Below are 17095 nucleotides of genomic sequence, written 5' to 3'. Positions count from 1 at the left end.
AGAGTCCCACCGTGGGCAGCATTCAGCTCAGTGTATTTCCATAAAAAGGTCTGTGCAGACTTCAGTCTGTAAATCCAAAGAAATGTCTGTATTTTTGTATGCTTTCAGTCTGCCCCAGAGCTTTGATGGTAAACAAAGTAAACCTTGGCACTCCACCTTCAGTGCGTCAATAGTGTTGCAGCTAAGAGCCTGCTGGAGTCTGAGGTTTTGGTCTCCTCACATAAGGAGAGAGTTACTATTCAGGAGATAGAATCATGCAGTCAGTGCTTCAAGATACTCTTCACCTGCAGAGCATTACAAAATTAGATGCTATTACATACCTATCCTTTCTCAGGAAGAATAATTAAGTAATCTATTTATAATAAGCAGAAATTATATGTGCTGTGCTAGAAAATTCAGATGCAAGCTTCTAATTTGATACACCCAATATGTTATGCTTTGAAACATCATGCTTAATGTTTACTGCACTAGTCTTGAAATACTCATAAGGGTGTAACAATTATGAAAACCACCCACATTCCCTCAATTAAATTGAATTAACAATTGAAAGATTAATCATCCAAATATTTGTCAGATGTCTGTAAGAAGCAACCAACCCAGTATGCAGGATCAGGATAGGAATTGAAGACAGAGGTATTGATTATGATCAAGTACACATGTATTTCATTTCCTAATGAAAAACAGTACACAGTTATCTTCTAGCATAGATGATAAAAGTAATAGAAATCCTTATAAATATGAAGAAAACCTAAAAACTGCTAACTAGCTGTAATACTGTGGATATCTGTCTGATGATAAGTTTTTTTTTGAGGTAACTCATGGAAAATTTTGATTTCCAAAGCCCAGCGTTGTACCACTACCACTACAGAACTTGTTTAACTATGTACTTGGTAGATTTTAAACATGCTAAACTTGGATGTTAATTATCAGATTTTATTAAAAAGAATCCGTCAGGGGAGGTTCAGGTTGGATATCAGAAAAAAATTCTTCACAGTAAGAGTCATTGGGTACTGGAACAGGCTGCCCAGGGAGGTGGTCGAGTCGCCTTCCCTGGAGGTGTTTAAGGAACGGGTGGATGAAGTGCTTAGGGACATGGTTTAGGGAGTGTTAGGAATGGTTGGACTCGATGATCCAATGGGTCCTTTCCAACCTTGTGATTCTGTGATTCTGTGATTCTGTGATAGAAAGTTGGCTAAAAGAAGCCAATAATAGTAAAGAACTGGAAATGCATGAAAAAAAAAAAGCTGCCTATGGTAAGAGTGTTTTCATTTCTTACTGAAATGTGCAATATCTTTCAATGTCTGTAAAATCCCAGAAATCACTATTCCTTTACGGTAGTTTATTAGATTTATGCAGCTTCTTGTGTGAATAGGTAGGGGTAAAACACCTTAGACTTAGTCTGTTCAGATAGTTTGTCCACAACATATCTAACTTTCTAAATTTTTTATTCCCATTTAAGCTCACTCATGGAATTAAATAATTGTTTAAGAAATGAGTTGATTCAATACAATTTTACGAACACTCAATATAGGATTGGTCTTACAATTTCACAATTGTTACAGCATTATGATATGGTCTACAAGTTACAGATAAAATTATTGTGTTCATTTTCAGCCTAACACAGCATATTTTAATGACAAATAGATTTAATTTCATTCTTAAGTATTCATCTAGATTTATATTAGACTCAAAACCTGACAACTTCTCCTTTCCTAGTGCCTCCATTTTTGGAACTTCTTTTTAGGACAGACTTTTTGTGGAATAGAATTTTGGGAATTTTCCTCTTAGTTTTCCTTCAGTTCTGATAGTCAAAATTCTCTCCTTATTATATTCTTCCTCTTCACTTGATTCTCAAGGATACTAACGATGGATATTCCCTACACTTCTATTCATTTCTACATCTCCTTGACAGCCTTACATTTGTTTGCATTTTGAGTGCAACTCTTTGTTGCTGCTATTAAATCAATTGCTTCAGGACAAGCCAAATTAACTTCCTCCAGTTGCAAAATTTTCTGGTTAATAATACCATAAGCAAAAATTTCTCAGAAATTTGCAGATAAGTAATATTTAAGCCGGTGAGGGGGCTGGAGAACTTGTCTTACGAGGAGCGGCTGAGAGAGCTGAGGTTGTTTAGCCTGGAGAAGAGGAGGTTGAGGGGAGACTTTATTGCTTTCTACAACTACCTGAAAGGAGGTTGTGGAGAGGAGGGAGCTGGGCTCTTTTCCCAAGTGACAGGGGACACGACAAGAGGGAATGGCCTCAAGCTCCACCAGAGGAGGTTCAGACTGGACATCAGGAAAAAAAATTTTCATGGAAAGGGTCATTGGGCACTAGCAGAGGCTGCCCAGGGAGGTGGTTGAGTCACCTTCTCTGGAGGTGTTTTAAGGGACGAGTGGATGAGGCGCTGAGGGGCATGGTTTAGGGAGTGTTAGGAATGGTTGGACTCGATGACCCAGTGAGTCCTTTCCAACCTAATGATTCTATGATTCATGCATTGTTTATCCTGTTGTGAGACTCAGACCAATAGTAAATACAGGCTGGAGTAGTCTAAAAATTGTGATTCACAGCAGATACCACCTGTCTTATCTATCTTAACCATAGGCATGAGGAGTACAGCCTTTTGGGAAGCTCACAGGTGAAATTTTCTTTCCAGCTTAAATTTCCTTAAAGCAAATATTCTGTTGCAGAGTTGTACCCAAGCTCTGTTAGAAGTTAAATTTATTTCTAAATATGGGAGAAACTGATTTCTGCTTGCTTTATTTATATCTCAGTCACAATCTTTTAATATGCTCTGACAGCCAACTCTCAATGGCTGCATTAAGCTCATCCTTTTCACAGAAATTTTCATTCACACTTGGTTTTATCTCCAGTTATCTAAAAGGACTGAACAGCATAAAGACAACGATAGCAATCTTCATCATCAGGAGGCATGCAGAAGTAAGACTGATATCAGAATGCTGCCTTTTCCTGAGCAAGGACATAGGCCCTGAGGTCCCCATGAAGCACAGTCTACCTCACAAATTCTAACCTTGTCATTCTCGGTCCTGCAAGACTAGCTCGTAGGGTGATTATTCCATATAGCAATATTTGTGTATGTGATATATAACTGAAGCAAGAAGAACTAGTCATGGAATATCATCTACTAGAAAAAGCTTTTCATATCTTTACTGAGTTTATGGATTCTTTTGATAGGCATCTAAAAGGGAGAAAAGCATTTCTTGAGAAAAACAATAGATTTGGAAGACTAAAGAGTGAATAAGTAGAAGACAGACATGTAGGCTAGAAACAGATGAGAAATATCTGTTTCTCATGGCAGCTGTTTGCTGTCCTTTATATAATCTTTCTGAGAATAAAGGAGAGAGGTTTGCACACAGCAAAGGACAAATCATAGAATCATAGAATCACCAGGTTGGAATGGACCCACTGGATCATCGAGTCCAACCATTCCTAACACTCCCTAAACCATGTCCCTAAGCACTTCATCCACCCGTTCCTTAAACACCTCCAGGGAAGGCGACTCGACCACCTCCCTGGGCAACCTCTGCCAGTGCCTGATGACTCTTTCTGTGAAGAATTTTTTTCTGATATCCAGCCTGAACCTCCCCTGACGGAGCTTCAGGCCATTCCCCCTTGTCCTGTCCTCAGTCACTTGGGAGAAGAGCCCAGCTCCCTCCCCTCCACAACCTCCTTTCAGGTAGTTGTAGAGAGCAATAAGGTCTCCCCTCAGCCTCCTCTTCTTCAGGCTAAACAACCCCAGCTCTCTCAGCCACTCCTCATAAGACTTGTTCTCCAGCCCCCTCACCAGCTTTGTTGCTCTTCTCTGGACACGCTCCAGAGCCTCAACATCTTTCTTGTGGTGAGGAGCCCAGAACTGAACACAGTATTCAAGGTGCAGTCTCACCAGTGCCGAGTATAGAGGGAGAATAACCTCCCTGGACCTGCTGGTCACACCGTTACTGATACAAGCCAAGATGCCATTGGCCTTCTTGGCCACCTGGGCACACTGCTGGCTCATGTTCAGTTGGCTGTCAACCATTACCCCCAGGTCCTTCTCCTCTGTGCAGCTCTCCAGCCACTCTTCCCCCAGTCTGTAGCACTGCATAGGGTTGTTGTGCCCCAAGTGCAGGACCCGGCATTTGGCCTTGTTGAACCCCATGCCATTGGCCTCAGCCCAGGGGTCCAGCCTGTTCAGATCCCTTTGCAAATGGAACACAATAGGCTTGAACATTTTGAGAAGGCCAAATGAAGACCACTGTGAAATGCTACAATTATGTAGGAACATAGAGACAGAGATCTGCTGTGTTCCTTCTATTGCACAATGTTTACTCTTAGTTGTTCACTCTGCAGATTAATATTTATAGATCAGTGAATGTAAAAGTTTTATGATAACTTAAACGAGAACATAATCTGCTACAGGTGGGGTTAATTGTTGCACTACTTACTATTTAAGTAGATCTGTGTATTTTTATGAACTAAAGATGATATTTTAAATAATTTGTCAAGATGTTTAACAATGAAAATGAGCACATTCTCTAGTATTTATAATAAAGAATCAGTAAAAATAACATAATTTAAATTATAAAGATGTGCTGTTTTAAAATGCAGTAACTCCCTTACATTTATAAAATAAAGCAAGCAGACAGGTTTCTTCTCCAGGTGACAAGTTAGGTGGACATATCTCTTTTCTGCATCTCTGGATGTTGGATAAAACCAGGTGAAATATAGGTGAAAAGTTTAAGTAATGGGATTTCCTTCTGGAAAACTTACATTTATAAATAGTATTTAAGGTAAATAGCTGTAGTCAGATCACATCGGGATAGTGGTGTACACTTCTTGAACTTCAAGCTGTGCTTGAAATCACTAACTCGTCAATGGTCTTTTCTCTGTTATCATTATGAGTGTTTCCCTTCAATATTTTTGATGCTATGTGCACAAATATGGCATCATTTAAACTTCTTCCATATGCATAGGTGTTGTCAGCATTTGGTACTATTAAAGAAAAGAATAAAGCCTCTAGTTATTGTCAAAGCAGTAGCCTCCTTGGAACATCCAAGTTCTGCTTCATTTCTTTGATTGTTCTCAGCTCTTACCAGCCTGTTCCAGTCTTAGGGTACTGTCATTATCTTCCTTATTTTTCTGCAGAACTGTTGAGATTGTGAAGGACAGTAATGTGACATTGGTTGATTATGGGAGGGTGACTTCGGTCTTAGCAACAGTGCAGAAAAATCTGAAAAATAGTTACACAGATACTTCTGCAGGTGCCAGTGGGGTTTTCAGGATCTGGACAACATAAGTAGATCCTATGCACATGCATTTCTATTAGTTTGTCCTCAATTTAGCTGCTACACTCCACGGTATTCTTAAGACATTCTTATTATTACTAATATTCTTAAGACATTCTTAAGATATTCTTAAGATATTCTTTATCTTCTGAGACCTCATCTGGAGTACTGTGTCCAGTTCTAGAATCCTCAAAGTAAGAAGGATATGGAGCTGTTGGAACAGATCCAGAGGCTACAAAGATGATCGGAGGGCTGGAGCACCTTCCCTACGAGGACAGGCTGAGAGAGTTGGGCTTGTTCAGCCTGGAGAAGAGAAGGCTCTGAGGAGATCTTATAGAGACATTCCAGTACGTGAAGGGGGCCTACAGGAAAGCTGGAGAGGGACTGTTCATAAAGGCTTGTGGGGATAGGATGAGGGGGAACAGGTGTAAACTGGAGAGGAGTGGATTTAGACTGGACATTAGGAAGAATTTTTTCATCATGAGAACAGTGAGACACTGGAACGGGTTGCCAACAGAAGTTGTGGATACCCTATCCCTGGAGGTGTTCAAGGCCAGTTTGGATTGGGCCTTGGGCAGACTGATTTAGTGGGATATCCTTGCCCATGGCATGGGGGAACGGAACTAGATGATCTTTAAGGTCTTTTCCAACCCAAACTAGTCTATGATTCTAAGACAGAGAAAGATGGTTCAAACAGATAGCAAGCAAAATGGAAGAATACAGTGTTGCTGCTTTTCAAGGGTAGAGTCCATCAAGCTGGTTAATGGGCAGCTGTGTGGGCGGCCTAAAGACAACCGCACTGATGTCCAGTCTCTCGTCTATTTAGAACCCTATCTGTAGTCTCATGATGAGTAGAATGTTTACTGAAAAAAGTAGTAATAAATTCAAAAGAGGTGTACAGAAACACCTCTGTGACTTAAGGTATGTCCCTCGTTTTTTTAAAAACATAATCGTATGGTATGCTTTGACTCCTTTATTGCATAATAATTTATTGTTAAAAAAAAAACAAGAGCATAAGTGAAAATGTATGCCATGTAAGTATTTTTTTCTTGTTTGTATTCCTACTGGAAAGGTATTTCTGCTTCATAGTTACCTCCTTGCTGATCTGCTGTCTTAGCTTGAGAGAACTTGTTTAGGCAGCGACCAGAGAAACAACTGTCCTGTGAATAACACATATTTAATCAGCAGGCTCAATTTTGGTTTATTAAGGTTTGTCGCAATACCAGAAACGGGGCAAACATTAAACAGACGTCTGGTGCAAGGAAAAATTATAGGAGGCAACTGCTAGGAGATAAAAGCAATATATTACATCATATATTACATAATTAGGCTCCTTTAAGGCTTGAGTTTCTGCTTAGAAACCTAGCATTTCTTCTATCTATGAGCCAGAGGATTTGGATACCTTAGACTATGTCTTGTCTGGTTTGACCAGAAAGCTCCATGATTTCATCACCCTTCTCCTTCTTCACCTCACTATCATTAACACTGGTGGAGTCCTGACGATGTTCTCAACTAGACATTTCGGTTCAGTGAAAAAGACTGAACTTTACAATAGCTAACAAGCTTCCTGAAAGTCATAGGTGTTTTTATAAATTACACCTGAGTTTTCTTCTTTGGGCCACCTGTTTTGACCATGTGTTTGCTTAAAGAAAAACTTTCAAGACGGATAATTTCTTTGGCTATAATTCAAATGGACCTATGCATATAACTCTGTCTAAAAATCTATGTCTATAACTCTTTCTAAAAATCAATAAAATCCAGAACCTCACAGGATTGTTCCAAACTCTGAGGTGTGACTGTTAAACAAACACAAGTGTGTTTATGTTGGTTTATGATGAAATCCCAACTAGCTACATTTTCAAAATAGTGTACTTGATTATTCTCATTATTTAAAGGAAGAACACAGGTTTCACCAGGATGACCAATAACCAGCAGATATTGAGTGAACACAGGAGCTGATTCAAGTAGCCAGCAAAATAGTACGAGATTAATGATCTCGTTACAATACTGGAAAGATGAAGGCAGAAGAAGAAAGACTCACCGTGACTGCCAGGACTGACAGCACAATACATTGTTAGTCTCTGCTACATTTTGTTTGGTATAATTTACCCTCAATTGCTTAGCCCATGGAGAATATCCAGTAAGATTTTTATTCCTTCTGTGTACTCACTTCAGCCCTTAGAATTAGACTTCCACTCTCAATATTCAAGATGAAGTACTTGGCATTTTATTTGCTGCAGTTTTTACTTTTTTATTTTTAGAATATTAACAAAGTCAACAAAATGATCGAGTGAAGGAGTACTGTTGAAACATGACCCACAATCATTTTTCCCATATTTATCCAATTCTAGTAAGTGCACATACATACCCACATGTAGCTGTGCCCTCTCATCAGTAATTTTATTTTCAACTTCTTTGCACAAAATACTCCCATTTACTTTGTTTTCACTGCTCATCACTAAGATAACAAACTTGTAAAAGATAGGACTCTATCTAATTTGATGGTAACAACGCACTGTAAACTGAAAAGCAAATTAAGTATAAGTGCTGACTCTCAACAGTTGACTAAGGTTCACCATAAATGTAATCCGGTAATAATAATGTCCTGAAAATATTAAAAGGTAACTCAAAATTTTATTGGAATGCCATTCAGAGTTTTGTACTTACATTGTAGAGCTAAGCAAATCAGCAGAATGCATGCAATTACAGGCGACCATAATGTATTGGATACCTTTAAATAGTCCCATTCCTTATACAACTTCCTACTCTTTTTATAATATATTAGTAAACAGACTGCTTTGCTGTGGAATGTAATTATATACAGTATTCTGTGTCCAAAGGAGCTGAGAATTTGATTTCCTGCCCATTGTTAGGTTTTCAGTCTGCAAAGTCAACCCACGTTTTGTACTGAAGTGTTTACTAAATGAATACCAATTATTTTTTCTTCCTTATTGCTGTGACTCAGGCACGTCCACCCTAATAGACAGTAAACAAAATTTTTCACCTATATTGCAGCACTGCACGATTTCCAGAGACAAAAAATATAGCTTTGGTTTTGCAAAAGATGGGGCCATTAAGCTTACATTTGAGTTTATAAGCATAAAGTTAGATATTTTACTAAGGTTGAGAGATAGTAAAATTCAATATAATTTAATTTTTTTAACTCTTTTTAGGAGAAGATTTTAATTGCCAGTGGAAGTACAGAACTCATTAATCAGAGTGTTAGTTATTTAGATTCTACCCTAAAGGGACTTTATTTACAGATTTCTACTTTGTTGAGGAGAGGGAGAATGGAAAGTGCTATTTGTTAACAGTGCTAGAAATACAGTTTTATTGGAGCTGAGATACCATTTAGAGATTAATTTTGCAGGCACTCTGAAATTAAGTTGACTAGGTCAAGCAATTGACAGACATATATGTTTTGGTAAAGACTTTTGTTGAAGTCCACGAATAATTATCAGAGATTAAGTTTATAAGTAACATTTTTGTAACGAGTCATACTTTTAATTCTTTACTAATTTTATTTAAGCTCAGTAAGTGATTTTTGGCATGTGACAACTCTGGCATTGTGGATAGGGCCCCTATTGCTAATGGAAACAATATTACACAGAGGTGAGTTAGAGGGATCCATGCACATTTAACTTCTCTGTTTATCTGTTTATCACTCAAATGTGATACTACCTTTGGACGACTGTTTATCCTTGTAGTCTTTACCTGTTTGAAAAACAACTGTTTAAAAATTTTAGCAATTTCTAATAGAATACCAAGGATATAGAAGATAAAAATGAGATTTTTTTTCTTTTAATATTCATTGTAAATGAATTAAAATCCATCTTCTTTTAGATCATCTCATATCACACCCCTAACTCTGCCAAAGTTTTATGAAATATCCTTTCTCATAATAGGATATCTATTATGAGATATCCTGAGATATCCTTTCAGTATTCCATGAAGTTATGCCTAATACAAACAGTGTCAGTAAATAATTTAATTCCTAGTGGCTGATGCCAGCTTCTGTTAGCATGGCTAAAGTTGTATTACCATCTTTTTTAACTCTTCACTTTCTGATTTAAGAAATATGATCTTTGCTAAACTTCACACCCTTAAAAAACAGTTGGAATACAAAAAAGACAACAGAAGTAGACAAATCACTAAAGAATTATGCTGATTATAAATCACCATAATGAGTTACTGCTCATCAGAGAACCAGAATAACTGATGGCATCTAATAATACAGTTAAATGTGTTAGCATAAACCACCATAAACACCAAATTTTAGTAAAGTAAAATAGTTTGTCAGCCTAATGAATCAGTCAATGAGAGACATGTTTTTTTTTAAAGTCTGCATGTTAAAGACAACTTCATTTTTGAGCCAGGAATAGTGAGTGATGATGGTTTGCTGCCAGGCGTTGAATTTAAAATGGTGAAGTAACATCGTCCAACATAATTAGTCATCTGTTGTTACACATGGCATTTTTTTTGCTACTGTCTGAAATGATATAATGTTCTCAAAGACAGCCTGTGAGTATTAGGTTTTTCTTTTTACTGCAAAGATAAAACGAAGGATGTAAAATACAATGCCTTCCAGTAATGAAAGAGATGAAGACAGATTTTAAACACTTATTTTATAGATCAAAATGCCTCTTTAAGGGTGACATTACCTGCTTGTATTGCAGTCTTCCTAAAACGAAAGCAAAACCTAAGATTTCTTTTACCAATATGGTGATACAATATTTCGCAACCTGCAGAGTCTGGTTGTATTCCAGATCAACTTTTATTTTATTTTACTGAAGTTATTCTTGCCACCCCTTTTCTGAAGGTAATATGCACATTTTGCATACGTAACATTTATATTTTACACAAGATATCTACTTACAAACCTGTGATTCAGCAGCGGGGGGGGGGGGTGGGGTGTATTTAAAAACCAATGGAAAGCTTACTTGAGAACCCCCATCCTAATATCTGCCATGCTTTGCACATTTGTTTAGTTAACCACCCTCTCGCAATGTCTCAGCCCCCAAAACCTTTTCTCTGACTGGGTTTTTTCTGTAGGTCTTTTTCAAGTGCTAATAATTTTGAAGATATACATATCTCAAATGCATATTCCACAGAAGAAAATATGGTAATTGATTTTTGGTAACAGAATATGGCATTCTATTTCTCTTTGAAAGTCCTTATTTGGCCTTGCTCCTTGGATAATCACTTACAGATTTTCACCAAATCCCCCCTTATTAAATCATGGGGACAATTATGGAATTATACTTATGACCCCAGATCTGTCCTTACGTACATCAAAGGGACACAGAAAATTAAAGCAGGTTTTGCTATTATTCTTTATAGTCATTTGGTGCAGTGCTATGTTCCTGCAAAAGTACAAGGGCCGGATTGCATTTAGATTAACTTTGAAGAATTTTCTGTGTTGCTTTACACATGTTGGCAAGCCATACCTAGTTAATATTAGCAGTAGCTTGATTCAAAATATGATTGATAAGGAAAGGATACTATGGAGATGCAGTCTTTTAGAATTTTGTTTCTAACAGTCCAAATATTATATAACTCAAAATCATTTGCTTTTTTTTTAATGCTTTTCATAACAGTACTGGTCTTGGCTACCAGAACCACCTTTGCCTCTCACGTATCTGATAATATTATTACTGTATTACAAGATGTCATAATAAAGGCCAAAAAATTGTTCGCCCAATGGCATATTCAGAGTGCACAATGCTTTGCAAAACATTGTGTATATTCTCAATGCAACTTTAATGAAAAGTTGTCCAGATTATTGTAAATACTAGCAGCATTTGGTGTCTAAGAGACATTTTTACATCACATGAAACTTACTGAGGAAAGTATTGAGAAAGAACATGAGACATTTTATCTCTTCCTTGGGCAAGAGTTTGGTTTTGCATCTATTTTTATACTTTACTTAAATGTGCAGATTCTGGTTACTGAGTTTTCAGTACATTCACCTAGCTGAAAAAAAATGAGTAGAAGAGAACAATCACAAATGATTCACAAGACAGAGGCTGGAACTTTCAGAATGGAAAGTAATTTAATGTCTAACTCTCACCAGGAGTAAAGGTTTTGCAAGCCATGCTGAAAATTCTTCCTAGTGTCAATTGAAAATATTGATTAAAACAACAGAATACTAGATCATGAAATTGCCATTACATTGTCCAAGGATGGCTTACCTGACCTATAACATACCATACAAAACATTAAGATAGTGTCATACAACAATAGAGAACAAAAAATGTAGATGAGTTTATTTTGTCTTTCAAATTTACTCGAATTTAACTTTGCACACCTCTATCTAAACTCAGTTTGGAACTTACTGATTTTCAGGTTAATAAATGATCTGCAACCTTTGCTAGAAAATCAGCAAAGTTTTGATTATAACTTGAAAAGATCACAAATACCTGAAGCCCAACACATATTCCAAGGTGTAATAAAACAACAGAAATCTCTTAATCATGTTGTTTACTTCCTTAATTTAATATTTCTCTACATATTAAAAAAAAAGAGGATTTATACAAAAAGGAGGACTTATAAAAAGTGTCTGTTGTTGACACTCTGTTTTACAAAGGCTTTGTGAAGGGCAGCTTTCTGAGCTACCATTCAGTCTTTCTGATTATTTTTTGTTTGCAGAAGACAAGATGACTACAAATGTATCTCTCACACTCAGAAGACAATTTAGATTGATCTCTCAAACCTCTGTGACTTTGACACTAAATAGACTATTCAACTTATTATTAATCTTGTTGGTCTGTGTGTCTAGTTTTAAATGTTCCATCAGTTGCACAAAGAATTCCCCGTACGTAGCATGGGAAAGATGCTGATGTAATTATTTTAGAAATAACTACGTAGAAACAACTAAAAAGATTAACAAAGGAAATATTATGTCACTACCAAATTAATAACTAAAATAGCATGAAAATCACTGTATGATTATCTAGGTTTCCATAGAAACCATGTTTGATGGTAGCCAAAAAGAATTTTCATTGAGCTTCCATACTTTTCCTCTGCCTATAATAAACACAATTTCTGTTATGCCTTTCAGAAACAACAGTTTTTTGCAGTAGCCTGTCCTTATTCTATACTTTTTAAGCAGCACTCTTCAACAGCACTAATCATCTTTTTTAAGATCTGAATTCTCGAATTTAAACATGCAAGAATTTTTTTTAAAAAATGTTTTATTAGAAATTCCATGCTATCAACCAAAGGAAAGGAAAAAAAAAAAAAAAGAAAACAGAACGAATTTATATATGGTAATATCTCTATGCAGTCACAATACAATAGTTACAAAAATAAGCAAAGGCATTAATTCAAGAAGCAAGTTGGGGTTTTAATTACATTTTGTCATTGTAATTTTCCGTTACAGTTTCTCATCAAGACTTTTCAAAGTCTTTGCCCTTAGGTGCTAATAATACCAATGTAAGCAAAGGATCCCCACTGCTAGTAAATGTGAAAAATGTGTGACCCATCCCATAAGTCTGGATTCCATTAGAAACAGTAGTAGTTTTATCTGAATTTGTATTTCATTTAAATAATCTAGACTGGCAACTCTTCATGGCAAAAGTCTGTTTTCACATGCTTCTTATCCAGCAGATTTTAGCAAAGCCACCTTAGAAATTCCTATACCTAAGAAAAGATAAACTTTGCAGGTAATATTTGCTTCTGCTTCCAAAGCTGATGAAACTGTTGTCTTTGTGTTCATGCACACAGTTTTCTCAAAAGGCGACAGTTCAGATAAATTTCAATTGAATTTATAGATTGTTCACAAATAACAAATGGATATTTAAAGAAATGTTTTGTTATTGACCTTTCAGAGGCTGCACAGCCTTTTTGTAGTCCCATCACCTAAGGAAGTGTTAAGGTAGTGCCTGAAGTAGACCTCAGTACGCACTCAGGAAAACTACCTGTACCCACTGCCCTGTTTCCAGAAATTGAGAAACAGGACAAGGGTAAGGTAGAAGATAGTACAATGGATTTGGAAGGTACTACACGTGCTACCTGGCCTACTCCTAGATCTATTTGTTTATGCCTGGAGAGCACAGCACAGGAATCTCTCAAAACAGAAAACAGAGATACTTTGCTTGAAGCAAGCAATTTCCTGACAGATCTGCTTTATTTCAGAGAAAGAAAAGCACAACTGCTATTACCGTAGCACTTTGTGGGATTCCTGTAATAGTTGAATAATTTATTTTGTATTATTTACAGTTACTTAGAACTTTCAATTAAATGTTCCATAACAGTCTCAGTTTGAAATTCTGTAACTCCCATTTAGTCTGTTAGACCCTGAGACTTCATGTGTTTTACCACTTTAGGATCATTGGATTTGATCAAGCTAAATTACAGAATTCCAGTTTAATTTTGTACTGTTTTTGAAAGCAGAAAACCTCTCTACATCATAAACTGAGATTTGGCCTGAGCACCGAGAAACAAAACATAGCATCACAGAAAAAAAATATAGACCCAAAATGCCCATTTTATTCTACATTACATTGTCCACCGACATTCTTCAAGGTCATCCTACTTAATGCTGGGCACCTTTCTTGGAGAACTGCCTTTGTAGACTCCTGATTTAATCAACACAGAAGGACACAGAAGCACAGACCTCCATGTGGTGATTTAGTTCCCTTCAGATCTGCAATGCCCTCTGAGTTGTCTGTCTACTTCTTGATAATAAAGAGAATTTGAGGATTGAGATGTCTTATTTTATCTACCATTATATAGAATTAATCCTTTTTTATTTGATTTTTTTCTGTAACAACGCCTTCCAAATCTGAAGGTCTTGATTTGTCTTCTTTGGACTATATCTTGGTCTGGATTTGTTTTCATCCTTACAACCAACTTACTCATACTGTTTCCTCCAGACAAGAATTTTAACTGAGTAGTTGAAATAGAGGCTACAGTGTTGGCATAGAACATTTTTTCTGTAAGTCAGTGTGGAAACATCCTAATTTACTTACATCGAAAGCACTGAAGGGTAAAAAAAAATGTTCAGATTGACCCCAGTCAGTTTTCAATGAAGACATAAGTGAAGTTTGTGCAGGCTTCTTAGTCATTAGTATGAAAAAAATAAATGCCCATTTCAAATAGTTTGTAGCCACCTTTTTGACAAGCTAATAATTCCACATTGGTGATACATGAGTAACACTGATTTTAAAAGCAAAATGTCTTAATAGATGACTCACTGTGTCACAGAAAGATGCCTGAAATAGACCTTCACCATTATTTGTCTTCTTGTACAGTTTACAGAAATGATTAGTATTCCATTTGACAAACAAGTGCCAATATCCATCAGCTAAATGACACAACGTATACTTTGACTAGGTACGTAATTTTCAGTAGAACTCAGTAACTGCTGAACAGCGTCATGTAGGAGTACACATCTTTTAGTATATGTATAATTGGTCTGGATAGGAGGCTACTGAGGTATTTAAGGAATGAAAAATCATTGGATAGTCAAATCTACCTTTGAAATCATAAGAAAAGAGAAAAAAAAAACACCTTGCAGGTAATCTCTAAACTACAAATACACGGAGTTAATCTTTTGAATTTCTTGATCTGCAAATGAGTTAGATGCCCAGATCCATAAACAATTATCTTCAAAAATCAAAGAGTGGAGCAAAGAGCAAAAATCTTGTTATGTGATTACTGTTTGTTCTGTAATAATGTAGAAAATTGTGAACTGTATGAAAAAATACAGGATACTTTTCCCATGGTATTCTGAGCACAAAGGATAGATTCAATAATGATTTCTAAAAATGTTGAGGTTAGCTAATTAGCAGTAAAATTAGATTATTTAATTTTTAAACTTTTCATCTGAAAGGTTACACTTGAGTTATAAGACACAAGTTGAAATGTGTCTGCATGTGTAACCACTCTTTATAAGCCTTGTTGTGGAGATGCAACTGATGGGTTTGACAATGATGCATGAGGTGGAACTTAATTATTGTTCTATGTTTAGGGGGAATACACTTGGTTACTACTTGCTGTTGCAGAAAATGTGAAAGATAGTCTGATGAAAGCCATCCTTAACGGACTTTACCCCTCTTTCAGCACAAAGAAAGTCATGTAAGCTCTAAATGATGCCTCTTAAAATGAAACACTGTCTCAAGTGTAACATAACCAAAGATACTAAGCTAATTGATTTTGACTGTTTATAGAGAATTTTTTATGCATTTTTAAAATATACTTTGTAATATGTAGTCATTCATAGATAAGTCAAAAGGTGTAAAAATGCCATTACGCGTATTCATGTAAGCAATAGTAATTGCCTAAAAAGAACTCCAGTCTTAGGCAAGCTGCAGATGCTTGAACAACTATTCTTAAGTCATTCCAAAAATGCTTCACTTCCTTAGTTATTGCATTACTGGGTGTTTTCATCCTATTTAGCTTATTTTGAAGTCTAGCAGGGTCAAAAATAGGACAGTATATAATTATGTATAAAGACCTGGTATCTGCAGCTGTTGAGAACAGACATAATTACTGTAGGTGACCCTGCCATTTTCTGTATGTTTTGCAGTCAGTTATCAAAAAGCCTGATGGCGAGCAAGATGCTCTGTTTAGCTGCAGCTTCTATACCATATTCAAACAGGGATTGTCACAGTGAGTTCTTAGGAAAAGTTGCTACTAGCTTACTTCATTAAGAATTGGATACATATTTTCTTCAGCAGTTCAGTAAAATATTGAAATAGGTTAATTAAAATGGTGAAGGCACATTTCATATAATGATAGAACAGAATCATAGAATGGTTTGGGTTGGAAGGGATCTTAAAGACGATCTAGTTCCAACCCTCCTGCCATGGGCAGGGATACTTTCCACTAGACCAGGTTGCTCAAAGCCCCATCCAACCTGGCCTCGAACACCTCCAGGGATGCAACATCGACACCTTCTCTGGGCAACCTGTGCCAGTGTCTCACCACCCTCACAGTAAAAATGTTCTTCCTAGTATCTAATCTAAGTCTTACTTACTCAACAGTGCTTTTTACTGTAAAAATTTTAAAAGGAAAATCAAAGCCAACTCAAAGTGTTCAAGTGCTACAGTGACAGAAATACATGCATTCTGGTTCAAGTACTGTTGTCTCTATTCACATAAAATCTCCTCTTTAAGTGTCATAATATTCAATAGGAAACTTAATCTCACAGAAATTCATTACTGCTTAGAACAGGCAGCATTTGTGATTATGCAGTTGTGTGGCCATAAGACAAAGGGTAAAATTGGACCATTTGTTTTGCCACCAGCTAGAACAAAGTTCTTGAATAAAGGACAGAGAGGCACAAGACTGGAAAAGGCCATGTGTTATTTTACACTGTTATTACCAAAAAGGTTAGGCAGCACATAACAGTGGCTATCCAAAAAACAAGCTAAAGAAATAAAATAAGAGAAAATCAAATCACTGTGTCCAAAATGCCAGATCAAGCTTTATCAGTGTTCTGACCCAAAGACACACTGTCTAGAAAAATAAATACAGGTGATTTAGCCTTTCCACACAGAATCATCTTCTGTCTTTACTTCCCCCTTGTACACTGCCTTGTAACACACACATTCTTAATCTACTTTTTTTCTCCCCACATAGGATATTTGCTTCTTGGGCACTACTGCTGAAAAGATTTTGTATGTTCACTGAGCTACCATGCTACATTATTAGCACTATCCATTTATACAAATATCGGCACGACCATACCCGGTGAGACCAAAGACCCATGTAGTCTACTTTATCTGTCTCCAGACGTGGTCAACAGCAGACCCCTAGGGCATAGGATAGAAGTGGGGCAACAAAATGCTGATTCCTGTGGATCTTCT

General features: G+C 36.6%; 1 protein-coding gene across 15 annotated transcripts in view; it reads right to left on the bottom strand.

The window, feature by feature from the left end:
- KCNT2 (potassium sodium-activated channel subfamily T member 2) overlaps window positions 1-17095 on the bottom strand; it is a 143337-nt gene that overhangs the window by 69893 nt on the left and 56349 nt on the right. The window lies entirely within an intron of this gene.

This window comes from Cuculus canorus, chromosome 8 (assembly GCF_017976375.1).
Source record: "Cuculus canorus isolate bCucCan1 chromosome 8, bCucCan1.pri, whole genome shotgun sequence".
In the NCBI taxonomy this organism is placed as follows: Eukaryota; Metazoa; Chordata; class Aves; order Cuculiformes; family Cuculidae; genus Cuculus; species Cuculus canorus.
This window is presented reverse-complemented; position numbering and strand designations above follow the sequence as displayed.